Here is a 16,082-nt window from a genome sequence, read left to right on the forward strand (position 1 = left end):
CAGACGCTCAGTGCTGTTAGGGAGTGGTGTTTCGGTCCTAGCACACCTGCTAGCACACCTACAAGACACTCTGGAGCTCAGCATGTGTCAAATGATGAAAGAAGTCAGGAGTGATTGAGAGACCAGACACGTCTTCATTCTCCCCATGATGTACCGGTGTTATAATGAATTAGTTCATCGATAATCAATTTATTTGGGTAGGTGATATATTTCTAAATCAATGACTGGTAATTCCGAAGAATAATATAATATAATATAATATAAATGGTAGCCTTTTCTCTAAGCACTTTTATGTTTGCTTGAAGCTCATGGAGAGAAACAGGGTGCTTTAAATTTAAATAGATTATATCAGGCACATACAGTACACTATTACAAGAGGTAGTCTCAGGGCAGTCACACAGTGGTTCTAAATAAATTCACTTAGTTTCCCTAGTGCTGGGGGAGGAGAGTAATATTGTGGCAAGATTAATTGGACATCATACAGTGGTTCATCTTGTTTTTTTTATTTTGGTGTTGGCAATTAGAAGTACTGAAAAAGTCAATGCGGATTAAAAATGATTTATGAAATATAATCTGCTACATCACCCAAAAATATTATTACCATGTATTTTAATGTTTGAGACTCTGCACTGTTGAATCATTAGAAAGCGATATTCAGAAGTGTTAATGTTTGGAAATTTTATAACATTTCTGAACATTACAGTTTATAACAATTCATCTGAAACCTAAAGATTTTAGGATGCAGCTAAGATATCACTAAGATAGTACTGATTACAAGTAGTGTTATATCATAATTTATTACTTTACTTTATTATTGTATTTTAAATTGGTAAAAAATAGTAAGCAACTTTAACACCTTGGGATCACCTGAAGAACTCCTAAAATCCTTTGTTTAAAAAAGAAACAAGATTTTAATCCTGTAGGAATTAAGAGACTTTGACAGTTTGACATTTGGTACTATAAAAGACTCTTATTTTTAATAAATGTTATATAATATTTGAATTATTGAGGGTCCATAAACCCCAAGGACATTTAGATATATTTTTGATTTCCATTTAATTTCTCATGTACATCTGGTGTATAATACTGAAGCTGAATTACAATATTGATGGCACGCTAGAAATATCTACAGTATATAATATTGCTTTGCGAATGTAAACTAACAAAAAGAGAAAATAAAACAGGAAAGAACTAAATCACAAGAAACCTTTTGACTGTTGAAGAAAGAACTGAATTTAAAATAACCAGCCAGTCAAATGTGAGAGAGGAAAGCTTTTTTCAAGAGAAAGGCTGCTTGACAGTACTTGTCAAACACGAAGTCCTGGTGCAGTTATTACCAGCCACATTAGTGATATAAGAAGCTTAACAGTTTTACTTATTATTGACTGTGGAAGATCCCACTAGCTCAATACAAACTGCCGGGAGGCACAATTACAACACATTAACACCTGCATCTTCAGTGAAGATTGGCAGCTCCGAGCTGACATCTGTTTTATATCATTTTACATATTTTCCATGTTCAAGCTTGGTGAAGAAGTATGATTTTTGAAGAGATCTGCAGACTAATATTATTTGTAAATGTATGTATGTAATTATCGATAAGTAGTGTTGCCCTTATTGGTGTTTTCAACTAATTTTATTGTCTATTTTATTCATGCATATTCATTTAAGGTTTTTATTTCTTTCCTTCTGAGTCATTGCCTGTTAGAAATGGGCATGATCGCGTCTACTGAAGTTCTGTTTGTGGAGATCCAGTCTTTTAGCTTTTACATTTATTAGCTTCTGCTTTAAAAAAAAACAAGTTACATGTTTTTTTTTAGCTGTGAAGTGGCCACTTCTATCTGAAACCTTGCATTTATGGGCCTGCTATTCCCCACTCTATGTGTCACACAGATGAAAGTGAATGAGTACCTTGTATTCATTAAAATGTTTTCATGACTAATCTCAGAATCCTGCTGAAGTACTTTTTAACTATATTTTGTCACAGAAAATAAAAAAATGGCAATGAAGCTCCAAAAATTAGAGGGATTGAGCTACATGTACAACAACAAATGAAATATTTTAATAGCTTCTATTTAAAATGGAATTAGATGTTAATATGAACTATGAACCACATTAGTGTTCAAATATAAAATAAAAATATCAAATATACTAGACATTGTGCTGTAAACTGATTTTCATAATGAACTGGCAGTTTTAAATGGTGGTTGTGTCAGCTAGTGGACTTACTCACAGATTTCTTATTTATTCTTCTCAAATTTCTTATGGGTTGATCAAAAAGATGGATTGTAAAAGTTCCATGACTCCAAAAAGTGGCTCCTTTTTAATTGAAAAGACGGACGCCTGTGAACATTTTAAAGTGAAAGAAAGTATCGCCAGTGACACAGCTTTTAATGGCATGTTTCTTGCAAAGGTCCGATCTAAAGCCTGGCTCTCTGGTCTAGTTCTTTAGCCACCTGCTATCTGTTATAGTGAATCTTACAGTTACGTAATGACACTAAATATGTCTGCAAGGCAGTAAATGGTGGACACACTGCAAAACCATTTATGCCCATACATTATTAATATTATTAGGCAAAATCTGGATGGTTATAGGATGTTTATTCTTTAAAATAGTTTGGTAATAAAATATTAATTCTTTTATACTGTCAAAGACAAAGTGATATGATTTACCTTGACTTGCTTCACACAAAGTTTTGAAATCCGGACTCAACGAGAGGCCTCATGGTTTGAGCATTTGTCGATGCATGTTTGTCACTTAAGAAGAGTTCTGAAAATTAACTTACATGGAATGTTCTCTGGGGTTACGCGGCAGTGTTTTTTTTGTGTGAATTAAAAGGGAAAAATTGATCAGAAGGACAACATGCTGCTGTGAACATGTTATATAAATGGCATTGTAAGGGTGGTTGATGGATGATTCTTTGTTGGAATCCTCTCTGAAGATGAAGGTTGTGGGCGATATGAGCCTGACTCAGATGTAATGTTTCAAGCACCATTACATCATTCAATGGGGACAAGCTTGTGCTGGACTTCATCACTGGGCTCTTGGCTAACTTGGTTACCATGGAAATATACAATTCAGTTAAACAATGTCAAAATGCACTACGTATATAAGAGGCTAAGATGTGCTTTTGCCTTAAAGAACAGTTGGCAGGCAGGCAACGTAAGCAATTGTTCAGCTTATGTGACCAAATATTAAGTGAATCGTTTAAAGTAACATATTTTTAGGTAAATTTTCCTGTATCAAGATTTTATCAGTTTGTTCAGTGATACTTTCCTCAGTTTAAAGCTCCGTGTTGTGTATTGTTAATACCCAAGTCATACATTTTTAATTTTTATAGCTTTTTTTAAAACTTACATTAAGAGATAGGCATCAGGCAGTTTTGCAATTTACACAATTAGAATTCTCAGCTTTTCAAAGTATTTCTCAAACATTCCTTTGTTCTCTAAGAACTTAATTTTTGCGATAACGATAATTTTAAATTCCTTTTTGACGGGAATGGGTCGGTAAAGTAGTAAAAAAAGTAATGTATTCTCTTTTTCAGAAGACGTCCTCAGTTTTCTAGTACACAACATATTTTTGAATCTCTCCATATTAGTATGTCTATTTGATAATTGTGCATGGTTATGTAACCAGGCTTTTTTAGTAATTTATATTTAATATCTTAACTATATGGCGCTTTCCCATCTTCAGAATCTTTATTCCTCCAAAAACATTGGCAGATAAAATCATTTTCTTAGACCCATTACCGTGAGTGTGACTGTACAACTCACCTTATATACAGCACAGTAACATATTTTTCTCTCATGGGTTGAAGGTTTGGTTTGGTGATATTTAAATATTCAGTTTGAATGTGTGAGTGTGAATGGAGAGGGTGTGGTAGTATTGGAATTTATAATTTGCTTAGGGACACACAATATTATTTATTTGTACTGTAATGTTTTACTGGGTCATTTGCATCCTGGTATATAAATGTGTAAATAATAGTTTAGTTTCTAGGGCAAACCAGGTAATTTGGTCCTCGGCCTTCCATCAAATGTTATAAACTCCTCTCAAGGTTGAAATACACTCATGCAGCGCCCATCAGAGTATATTTTCAGTTGCTTACATGATAAAACTCAACCTTTTAATGCTAAAAATAAATCATTTATAAACATATTTTCATTTTTCAAGGTTCTCTTCAGGGTTTGTATGACATTTTGTTGGGTCTGCAGTTTATTTTGTCAAAATAGGGTAAAATCATAGGCTGTAAACTGCATTTAAAATATGCATTTTCTCATATAGAAAACATTGAGCATAAGAAATGAGTTGCTTACATACTGTACTGTGTATTGAACTCAATTTAAATGCAACAAATGTGAATTTAAACAGCAATATATTGGCATCACACAAGGTTATAAGATGAGGACTCAATGCTGTATCCAATCATTAAGAATGAATATTGAATTTAGGTAAGTAAAGAATATACTGAATTGACATGATTCTCTTTCTTCTGAAACAGATACAAAGAACCGATCCACTTCACCTCACAGGTTTCCAAAAAAATCAGAAATTTCTTTCAAAGCTTTAGGGAATCAATCACACAAATCATGGACATTTTAAACTGAGGTTCGTGATGAACTGAAAGTAGCTTCTTTCTTGCCAGTATTTAGAACTTGTGAGGCTCTAAGATTGTAGCATCTGTGTGTCACTGAAACAATAATTTAATAAACATGTTAACAGCCATTTAGTTTCTAGAGGTTTGATTTCCTGTTTTTATTTCCAGAAAGAGAGATCTATGCAGCTGGTGGTGTGTTACTATGATTAATGGATAATTAAGTGTTCTGTTGTTTCATAGAACAATAAACAAAATAAAAATGTTCATTCTTAGTATTCTAATGTCAAATATTCCCGTCTTACTAAAATTAAAAATATTACAATTCTATCAATGCTATCTAAATAACATATTTCAATCTCGACGGCACTTGGAGTGAGTTTTGAATGTCTCAAAATATTACTGATTTTATTTTTTGGGGGGTGGGGTGGGGAAGAGGTGACAAAACGTGGAGCTACATTTCCTTCAATTCCCAAGGTCTTGCTCTGCGAGCAAATTGAAATTTATCACATTAAAGGCAAAAAAAACAATTAAACATTCTATGAGCTGACATTGTGGACTAGTAAACAGCCTGCAGACAATGCAGACCATTTTGGTGCATCCTGCATTTTAATGATTTTTTAATTGGTAATTCGTCAGTCGGTTGCAACAAAGATTGCATTTGGATATTCAAGTATTTTTAAAAATATTAATAATTAAGAATAGCCAGAGGTCCACAATCATTCTCTTGCCCAGCAATAAAATGTGAGGGTGCAGTTTTAACAAATACCTGTTGTACTTGAAAAATATAGCTATGGCGTCCTTGAAATCCAAGCTGTAGGTTATGTCAGATAAACTGTATTTTAGCAACACTGGTGACCTGCATTCCTAAAATGATGTTGTTTACTTGACCATTATGTACAACAGCAATGCTGAAACATTTAAGCCTTAGTTTCTCCAAAATCTAATATTTTGAACGCGTAGCAAATTCAAACTCAGAGCAAAGGAAAGGAAAAACTGGCAAGCATCCCTTTGCTGATTATACAGCAATTCAAGGAGGTTCAATAGGGTTCAGGTGTCAAAAGGTGAAAGTGGGAGATTTCTGTTAAAATCAGCTATAATAATAAGCTGGGGAAAAGGACAATGGTTAAAGAATATTATTTTGGATACGACTGTGACAAGTACAGGGGAATTAGTTAAATTAAAAGAGTTAATTGCTTAATTAATTCTTCCACTAATTTCTCTTCCGTGGTATCTCAGGATGAAGGCATAATAGCAGGAACATCACTTTTAACCTTTTATTCCTTTTCCACTCTGAATATTTTAACTGCTGAAAATTCCTGCAACATAAATTATAAGGAGTCGTCTTCTCTTCAATTCACTCCAACGTATCCTGTCAGTTAGGAAATCTGCCCGTCTTTGTAGAGTCATAAAAGGTATTGGCAATAAAATAAGCATTAGCATTAAAAAAAAATTATATGAAAACTAAACCCTGTGTTGTGAAATATGCAAAAGCCTTTCTTAAAAAAGGCAAGATCCCACAGGTATAAAATAAACAAGAAAGCACAAATGCAAAATAAAACATGCTTGTGTTTTTTAGATCTTCAGGGCACAGGTTTCAAGGAAGAAAATTAAATACCAGGAAAAAGGAACCCAAATTATTTGATGGTTGTTTCTTTAATTCCATTGTGCAGCCTGGTACAACATACTTACTAGATATAGATTTTACATGTTTAAATTGCTCTAAGCAACAATTAATGCATCTTGGGGGCTGCACTTTTATGTAAATATGTAGTGTTTAAAACATCTAATATGCTTTATTGAGAATAATTCTAATGAACACAATATATAAGGTAAATGTTGTTTTTAATTCAGCAAAATCTTTTTTTTTTCCTTTGCATTATTTACTTTTTTTACTGAGGGGATACAAAACAAATCATAGTAAATGTCTAACTCAGTAATGACATAGTTACTGTATATTACTCATATCATCCAATACAGTTCCTCCTAGATGTTGTTACAGGCTAATTTTAACATTTATGAATAAGGAGTACTTATGCCAACTACTTAGTCTTATGTAAGAAAAAATCATAAAGTCCACCATTCAAAATCATTTTCACTATAGACTATAGTTACATTGTATAAACAATGTTTAACAAATGTGCAAAACTGCACACAACCAACTCTGAATGAAACAATACGTGACAAGTATTATAATATTATTGCTTAATATGATAATGTATTCTACTTTTCATTGATGCAGGACTAATAAAGTTTAGAAATAGTGCACAGTATTTGTGTTTTCCAGTCTCATAGTATCTCTTATTAATCACTGTCAGAAATAAAACTCTATTTCCCACTTAATAAAGTGGTGGAACAATTATTAATTTTGAATTTTATGTGTCATTTTATATGGAAATAAAGAGCAAAAAATGTCTTTGTATGTACAGTATGTGATTGCCTCCAAACAAAATAAGAGAATTAAAAGACTATTAAATTAAATCTATCCTGTGCTATAGGCACATTACACAGCTACTGTACTCATTTTAGTAACTAAACAACAGGAAAAACATAAATCATTAAAATAATGCGTGTAAGAGGCTGAAGTGTCTCACAATATGAAAAATAAATTAAGGCAACAATTATTGCTTCCCCAACTAGGAAATAGGATCAATTACTTAAATTTGGTGCTTTTTCATGGAAAGGTCATTTGCATACATAATTATGTTACATTCAATGTTACATGTGTACTAACAGTAACATGCATCTCAGCAGAAATACAATTGGTTTTATTGAATTCCTCATTGAACTGCTTTATTGCATTAGTATCAGTCAGCTGTTCCAATACATGTAGCATATTGCATTGACTGAACCAACCCTAAGAACAGCTAAAGAAATAACAGTAAAATATATGAACAAGAGGACACAAGTAGAGACTATGGGAAAGTGCTTTTACAATTGAGAACAGGAGGAATTATTTTTACACCAAAGGCTTCTGGGAGTATGGAAAGAAAACTCTCCGGCCATCTTGTTGAAAATGATTACCCAGGCTTATTTTAAGAAAGCGCTGGACGAGATGTTTAAGCTACAGGTTACCATATATTAGAACAGAAAGTTTCTTATGACTTGAATATTATTGAACTAAAACAGTAATCCTACTTATAAATGCCATGAACCATATGTCGCTAAGCAATACTGTTGGAATTATGCTCTAACGCTGTCTCTGCTGCAGCAGTACATTAAGTTAAAGTATGTGTCAATGCAAAATACTGCGTAATCGGGCTACATGTCTCTAATCATGATTCTACCTATGCAAATCACATACAAATAAATTGTAAGTATTTTTCTTTGAAGGACTCATTCCCAGTACATTGGTACATTAAACCAACAGTTCATATCAGAAGATATTTCTACTTGGTAATACAATAGAGTTGAGTGTGAGGTGATAGCAACTTAATAATTTAGCAGGCTGATCCCCGTTTGATTTACATTTGTCTGAGCTTTAGCCATTTGTAAGAAATTTAGAAGAGGAAACCTATTCTGGAATTTATTTGCCAACACTGCCAATAATGTAAATGCCTTTGTTTTAAATGAGCAGTGTAGATCTGTGTTAAAGCCCGATATTTTGGCTGTAATAATTTCTACCATGTAACTTTTTTAAATCATATTTCGTGATGAATATATTCTTTGGTGCAAAGTGTAATTATTGTGTTCCTTAGAAATCATAGGTTTTAAAGAATGTGTTTAATCAGAAATGCATCTGTATTGCTAAAAAACAGCATTTTACTACTTTACACTGAGCAGGGAGGGAATGCCAATTTTACCTACACAATATGGTGAGGCTGTGCTGCTTTTATTAACACTACTGTGACAAGTCTGTTTAGAAATGGAATTTGCTTACATTCAAGTACCTACAAGAGGGCAATACATTTTGTATTCAAATTCTCACGGGACAGTGTTAATAATAAGACAGAGAACGGGACAAATAGAACATCAAATGCACTAAAGAATCTGACAATCATTAAGGAAACCGATGTGCTGTAGGAGATACTATTCTTTGGATGGGATGTTAGACTGTCCTGACAATTCGGACATTAAAACTCATATGGCACTTTTACTAAGGTCCTTACTTAGTTGACCAGGCTAGGCCATTCTAACTCAACTGGTGAAGCATGTCATAGGTCCCTCTTATGTGTGAAGCACTATGGGTTGGAAATTGCAAAAAATAATAAGCAGATGTTATGACTAAAATTACAATTACAAAACTAAAAGCTATTGTTCTAATTTCGTGCTTTGAAGAAAACAAATGTACAATTTACTACACTGTAGTCATATTTCTATGTTTTCTGTGAATTCTCCAAAAAAATAACCGAAAGAACACACAAAAAGAGGAAAAAACACAAAAGGGAAAACAAAAGTGCGCCAGACTGGACTTTTTTAACAGGGTCCAGGCTGGGAAAAAAGAAACGCCTGGCACAGAAATATCCAGACTGGACTGACCCTATTTAACAGGGTCCAATCTGGAAGAACAGGGCGCTCAAAGCCAAGACAAAAAGAGAACTCAACCTGTCCCAGTGGGAGATACAAAGCGGGCCAGGCGAAAAGAAAACAAGGAAAAACGCGGCCTTAACGCTTTCGTCACAGTCCCCTCCGGGACTGGCGGTGGAAGACTCTCCCCTTGCGGGGGTCTGCTCACCCCTCTGGGGAGGTGCTCACTGTGTCTTAAAGGGCCTCAGAGCTGCAGCTCCTCCTTAATCAGCCAGAGCAGCTGTGGTTGCTAAGGCAACGCGTCACCCTTAATCCAGGGCTCCACCTCCACACTGAACACGCCCCAGTGTAATACCACACATTCAAATTGAGTATTTTTAAAGCTCATCATACATAACGATGATTGTAATACAATCTTATTAAGGCTTTTCAGGTATAAAGTACAACCAAGTTTTCAGTGAAGCACATACAGTATGAGCCCTGGTAGACGCATGACACCAGCAGCAAAAACAGAGATCATAAATGTTTTTCACTGTCCAGGAAATCAAATGCTTTAGAGACAGTGTACCTGAAAAAGCTGTATTTGAATAAAGAACTACTGCTTCTGATTGATACAAATCTTATTATTTTAAATCTGAAATGAATAAAATGTTTATGTTATATATTTATACAGTATATTATGAAAAGAAACAAGCTAGTTTAAAGAAATCAGGCTTGTCCTTGGTTAGTTAGGGGTTGTTTCAGTACTCAGGATATGAGTTAACTGTGCAGAATATGTGAAGGATATGTGAATGCTGTGATGAATCTAGAAAATGTTATGCTCAAATTATATTAAAATCAGGCAAATGATATTGAAAGAGAAGACTAATGTTAAAATACTTCTTTTCTAGAAGCTAACTCTGAGAGTTTCAAGAAGGTATCTTAGAATGCAAAGAATCTTTCTTTTTGACACGTTTGTTAAGATACGGATAAAAAATCCAAGCTGGTTGACAGCAACAGAAAAAGAAACTTGGAACAGGACTACGAAAAAAAAATAAAATCACACCAAATAAAATGAGAATGCAGCTCACAAACTCCTTTTCACAAAAAGGCTGTTTTTCTTATGCCGAGAAAGAAATGTTATTTCTTGCTGTAACAATTCTTAAGTCAGTTTTTTAACAAATTATTTTCATTTTAAGCATTAAATGGTAAAATGTTCTCTGCTCTTTCATGGCCTTGAACATAACTCCTTTATGAAATACAATTCACCTGCTTACACACATTCTTTCAGAATTTGAAAGATGAAAAAACACTTCAAGTCCCACCACTGAACAGTAATAATAAATTAAAAAGTAGGTACAGTACCTTTAAAAAATGTTTTCAAGTAGCTAAAGTATGTGAATTTCTCCTGTCACCCAAATGGCAGAGATGCAGTTCTAAAAAAACAGGTTTTTAATTATTGTTGGTTTAAAACAAAATGACAGCTTAAATATTGCAATAGAAATTGCAATACTGCAGACTGCAATAGCTTTCAAACAAGAGTGAAACCACAAAAAGTCCTATTTGAAATGTTTTAGAAACACATACAGTACAAAATGTTAAATGAGCAAAGTATTCCAACAATAATTTATTCTTATTTTATTTATTGCATTCCAATTATGTGTTCTTATTTTCTACCTTTGTACTACAACATTTTGCTTTAAAACAGCATCTGAAAATAATAAATAAAGCAGGTTACCTGGAGCTGTGATAGGAAAGCAAACTTTCATTGTAAAAGCCTGTAAACATGGAAACACGTTCTTCAAACTGAAAACTGAGGAAGAGAAGTGCCAAACCACTTAAAGGTCACGTACCTCTATAGGGGACTTTTCAGATTTTTAATTCAGTTCCATTAATTTTGCTTTGTCCATCACCTTCACAAGCTGAACATCATCTCAAAGTGTTTTGTGAAGTTGTTTAACAAGAGTGAGCAGTGAACCCACCACTCATGAGTAAAGTACTACAAATAATGAATTGAGTTGAGGATTAATTATTGAATAAAATATTTAATTCAATTTATTTTAAATTTCTATCAACACCATTTCCCTTTCTGGCAGTCAATTCTCTGTCAGAAGTGAATCCTTATAAATCAATTATTCCAGTTTACTGAGACCTAGCCAGCCAGTTCATTTTGTCCTCATCTATTAGGTGCTGTTGCACTGCTGTTATCCAATTGCTGTGACACCGGAGCTCTGTCATAGCCTTTGACCTAAATAAATTATATCTCAATAACATTATGGGGGCTGCATTATTTACTCTTCTGAACACATTTTTCTTGGCGTACTGAAAACCAGCCTATGATCTTTCCCATTCATTCTCCAGTCTGATTTTTTTACAGTTGCTCTGTACACATCAGCAGTGTGGTACAGTAGGTACAATGTAAACTAATCAAATCATTTTTCTAGCAATGTTCCGTTATGTCTCTGGGTTATCATTAGAAAACAAGTCCCGCTGGAATTCTAGGAAGTATATACATTGTTTAAGAAAAAAATATTTTTTAAAGAAAATAGCAGACAAATCATCATACTTCAATTATTACTTAATGGTATAAATTGAGCATTTTCCCTGCAACCTTTATTTCCCTTGAAGAGAGTGAATCTTACAAAGCACACAACACAGGTATGGCTGGATGATGTAGACATATTGGCAATATTTTACAAAACATTTTTTCCTATTATTTTGCTGAATTTCAAACGTTTTTAGGTTATGTGGAAGAATAATACTCCACAAGAAATACATATCTTCTGAGGATGTTTACATTCCAGAAAACATATCTTAAATGGTTTGTTGAGCAATACAGAGATTTTATTTCTTTTTCACCCTAATTCTTTTTTAGATGAGGTCGATATTTGTGCAAGCCTGAAATGCTACTTGAAGGTTTCATGAAGCGTTTTGGTGCTTAAAGCAATAAATGTTTTTGTTATTTTGTGAAATAATTTTTATTTCTATCAGTTGGCAAGCTTTCATGTAGCCTAGTTAGAGCCTTCTGTTGCATCTGCCAGAGTTTTAGATTTAAGTCACAAATTCACAATGGTCCTTAAAGCTCATTGAAATACAAGATAATGTATTCAAGGTCAAGTGGAGCGGTGCATTGAAGTCAGTTTTGATTTATGTTCCTTATCCTTCAATCCACAAATTCTCATGTCCAAATGCAATATAAATCTTTGGAACCAAGTAATTATGTGGTTGCAGAAGGATTTTAGGTGGAGGTAGTTTGTAAAAACAACACGGAAAAATACAATACATTTCAATTAGATGCTTCCATTCTCGCATAAAATGGTTTACCCGCTTTCCTCATTTTTAGGAAAACAAAAATAAACAAAAATGGAATGCACCAAAATGCAGTTTGGAATGTATTTATAATTTTTAATGTATTTATGTTTTTATAAATTGCTCCAAAAACAGCTCTATAATGCCATGCTGCAAGTCTCTTAGACCAGTCCTCTTACTGTAGCCTCCTACACTGCAAAGATGCCTCCTTCTAATACAAAGAGGCAACATGTACCACAATGTCTGAATGATACAATTAATAGATACAGTATATAATATATAAAATACTGAAGTGTTGTCACAATAGAATGTAAACTGTGTTAGGAATTGTGTTAAGGTTTGTTTGTTTTATCATTTTAGCCCATGGCACAAACAAACAGGTCTTCAGCTATGAAATAAACACCCAGTGATGCTCACTAGGAGGTAATGATTGAGAGTAAAAGCCTACGCAGAATAAAAATAAATATTTTTTTTATATAGAAGACATCAATAACATTCCCCATGATATATAAAAATCTCCATTGATATCTGGCAAATGTACTATAACTTACACTGAGCCTTTAGAGTGAATATGATGACTTTAAAACAATAGATCACCAGGCCCTTATGGTCCATTTTTAATGTTATTCAAGTTAATTATTATATTCCAATTTATATTATATTCCAAAAGCAGTAGCCAGGTGTAACATCAATGTACAGGGGTTATAAGGGGGACAGAACTGAGTCAGGTGAACATACTCATAGACCCATTAGTCTAACGGGTAAATTAAAAGATCACAGGCATTTTAAAGATCACCCACCATGAATTGAGAAAGGGAAGGTTTTGTTTAACTTGATAGAATCATTTGAATATTGAAATATACTTTGACTTCCAAAAATCACTTACTGGTTAACAAACAGGAAACAGCGCACCATCTGAATGGGGATAAATTCAAATTGGGCAGACATAAGCAGAGGTGTCCCACTGGGATCGGCCGTGGGCCACAGATACTTCTTGTGCTATATCAATGATTTACATTCTGATACACTTGGAAAATTTGCAGATGATAGCATCAGAGGAATCACAAAGATGCTTAGAGTTAATCTACACTGGAAGTGTTTTGTACTGTACACGCCCTGGGTGTCACGATCGTAATCCCTCCTCTTACGGGCACTCCGGCTCATTTTCCTGATTACGTGCGCCTGCCCCCAGTCCAGCCCCTCCTTCTTTAAACCTGGCGCTCTCCCTCAGCATTGGGAGATGGACGCCCGGAAGCCCGCCTACCAGCAGATCCAGGAGAGACCCGACGGCATCGGCTTCACCACGGCGTCCTGACCATCTGGGTCCGGGGCTCGGGGCGCCTGGCCTCATCATCCCGTTTTTATTCCCTGTCCCTGTACCGGATCCCGTTCCAGTTTTTAACTCTGTTTTGTCACATCTCAGTTGGTCACCCGGTTTTGGACTTTTGGACTTCGCCCTGGATTTCCCCCTTGGACTCCTTGGACTTGTTCCCCCTGGCTACTCCCCCGGAGCACCAGTTCACCATCGTCATGCTCCAGTCTGTCAACCCCTCGTGATCCTCGTCATCCTTTTCCACTTACTTCCAGATTATACCGTCTGAATAGGGTCCTGAACTACGCTTCACGGGAGCCTGAGCCGGCTCCCATTACACTGGGAGGAGTGATTCTATCTATTATCTAGATATTCTGCAGGATGGAATTATTAATAATACATATTATTAATTATATATAACAATATTAATAATTAATCATTCTATTCATTATTTAACAATAAAATTAATAAATACATTATGTATTATTAATACATAATAATACATTTTAAAAAAAGGTTTGATATAGTCTGTTTGATTTTTGTTTCACACTCAATTTTCCCTTTAAGGTAACGCATGACAATATAATATGTGAATCTGCATAAAACACAAAGCAGAAGAATGTTTTAATAACTGAGTAAAGTAAATTTAGCTTTATTTCGAAAGTGACTATACAGTATGTGCCACCATTGCTGCTTAGTATTGCAAATTATCCACAGCAAATGTAGCTTTATACTGTATGTAATGCTAAGATGTGATACAAATTAACTCCATATTTGGACTTAATGTTGTTACACATGGGGGGGGGAGGGGGGGTTGTAAATGGTGAAAATCAGGAATTGATGGAAGAGATCAGTCAATAAGTAAAATAAATATTCATAAACTCCAACTTGTGACTGAATTCTCTAGAATGTAGCTGAGCATTTGGTATAATTAGAGGCACATGAGTTCTTTATTCTCCAGCACAGTTTAGGTGAAAAGAATAATAATTCAAACACACTTACTGTAATTAAACAAATGCTTATTAGCAAAGACAAGACAAACACTGTGCTACTCACAAGTCACTATATTTACAATATTTATAGACAAGGCGTTTCAGAGGTCTAACATTCTAATCACCCAGAAAACCCTAGACTGCTAAGTATTGTACACTTAAATAATGCCCACAGAGGCCACATAAGAAATAAGCTGCCTTCTAAATATATGCAATACAACCTGCAGTTAAATCTCTCTCTGCAGACACAAATGCCACAAAATAAGTTGGAGCCTATCTCCCTATTCTCGAATTGCACCCCCAGGCAGGAAAACCGTTTTTAACTGAAGTATCTTTTACCCAGGAAACCCACGTTCCCTAAAAACACAGAACAGCAAACTCTCTAGAGCAAGGTTTAAAATACTTGTCTCCAGTCAGGTTTTGTTTGGATGATCATGACATAAGGGCTCTGGCCTGGAGCAAGCTTCAAGTTCCAACTCCTCTCTTGTGGTCTGACCTCCATTCTCTCCTCTTTCCTCTTCCTCTTCTTGTTGTCTCTCTCTCCTATCTTCTTCTCTGTTCTCCGGTCTTCCTGACCTTTCTGGGGTCTTAAAGTGATCTCATATGGTGTGATTCTATACAGCTCATTGGCAATAATTTACCCACAACTTAATTACCTAGGCATACCAAGGTAAACTTTATACCTGTTTTTGATCAGGGGACCCCCAAATCTCAGCAAACATCCCCTTTCCTTTGAAGCTAGAAGTGTTTACACTGCCAGGTGTCCCCAACTTTATCTAAACTCTAAGAGACACTTTCTAGTTACAGTACCTATAGCTGTAACAATATTCAAATGGATTGCATGTACCTGAGGTGGACTAGGACCCATATTATTATTCATTGTTTGACTGTTCCTCATGCTCAAGAAAGATTGTCCAATGTGGATTTACACACTATCATGCAGGTTGGCTGTCACGTGGTTGTTTAGGGGGAGGTCCTATACTGCAGAATCAGAAGTCACAGTGTGATTTTTTGACACTACTGCTTTGCTTACTCATTCTAAAAGCTTTGTGTCTCAAAGCATAGGGCTTCTTCCCAGGTATTCTTTTTCAATCTGTTTTGGCCACATTTTTTATAATCTTGATGCTTCATGCTTCAAAGATATGGCTTTTTCCATATCTTTGAAACAGCTCTTTTGTGCTCCTCTGGTGAGATTTCTTTGGTTTACCACATTGGTGGCTAAATTGCTTGTCGAACATCAGGTTAACTGAGACCCAGGAATATCAGGTGAAATGGGAAGATTGGCCCTGGTGTTAGTGTGCTGTGCTTGTTGCTTACCGAGTTAGCCACTGGCTCTTGGGTTAGAAAATGGATGGATGATGAACCCAACAATACCAATGGTGAATGATCATAGCTTCAATGCTTCATGTGCCTGTTTAGGAGAACATT

Source organism: Lepisosteus oculatus, chromosome 15 (assembly GCF_040954835.1).
Source record: "Lepisosteus oculatus isolate fLepOcu1 chromosome 15, fLepOcu1.hap2, whole genome shotgun sequence".
NCBI classification, from domain to species: domain Eukaryota; kingdom Metazoa; phylum Chordata; class Actinopteri; order Semionotiformes; family Lepisosteidae; genus Lepisosteus; species Lepisosteus oculatus.